Raw genomic sequence first — 1,085 nt, 5'->3', positions numbered from 1 at the left:
AATAGCATTTGTATAGCGTATATCCGGCTGCTCGACAGCAAGTTCTTTGCGCTTTTCACTATATTATTATGAATAAAACTTTTTTTGTTAATAAACAAACGCATTGATAAAAGTCTGCGACATTCCTGCTTCTCTTTATTATGCTTTTTGGTTCATTATGTTCTCAAAATTTCTCGAAAACTGAGATCGGAGTAAAACTTAACGATTCAATAAAGCAATAAGGAATAAAAAGACATCAGAATGCTCTCTACGAACTTTGCCTCTTTATCGCCTTGCGAACTTCATCGATCAAATCATCTCGAGTAGAAAATAGCTGCAGCGTTATTGCCCATTTAGACGTCTTCCGAAATTGTTTCATATTGCTTCGCTCTAAAGGTTGTTACGTGACATTTTCCAGCCATTTTGTTCGAAAAGATAATAATTGCTTCGGCGGAACGACTTTTCGTCATAATTTTATCTCGCGAAATCAATTGCCGAGTACTGTGAAGGGCTGATGAATATGTCAGGCATCGTGGTGAAAAAAAGGCGTTCGTCAAAATAAGGAAATCTAAGAAACCGGCATTTTTCTTCACATGTGGAAATCTTTACTGGATTTTCATTTTTTTGGTTCAACACCTTTTATGTCTATTTAAAAATAAGTTGCTTTCCCAATTTTCTTAAAACTATGATTAAAGGCACTGGAAATGTAAACTTTTCAGTTTCCAAGGACTCTAAAACTTTGGCAACTATTTTTCACTAATTTCATCTCTGAAACTAGCCGACCCCCACCTCCTGTAACTGTAAATATCTCAAGATCCATTGAAGAGAGATGGGTAATTTTTTTCCCCTGAAAGCAAGACAAAGGAACAGGCTTTTGGCTGATACAATAACTCCATATGCCCGAAAACTGACAAGCGCCTGATTCCATTGCACCGTGACACATATGTGTGTCTAACTAAGACAGTCTTTTTAAATAATACGTGCACCTGCTATTCAGTTAGAAAGTGCTTTAGGATTAATCTAGGTTTTTCTTGGCTGTTTTTCTGTCTATCTATCTATCTATCTATCTATCTATCTATCTATCTATCTATCTATCTATCTATGTC

The sequence above is a fragment of the Aplysia californica genome, unplaced genomic scaffold (genome assembly GCF_000002075.1).
Source record: "Aplysia californica isolate F4 #8 unplaced genomic scaffold, AplCal3.0 scaffold00226, whole genome shotgun sequence".
Lineage (NCBI taxonomy): Eukaryota > Metazoa > Mollusca > Gastropoda > Aplysiida > Aplysiidae > Aplysia > Aplysia californica.
The sequence above is the reverse complement of the archived record's forward strand: the minus strand, read 5'-3'. Positions refer to the sequence as shown.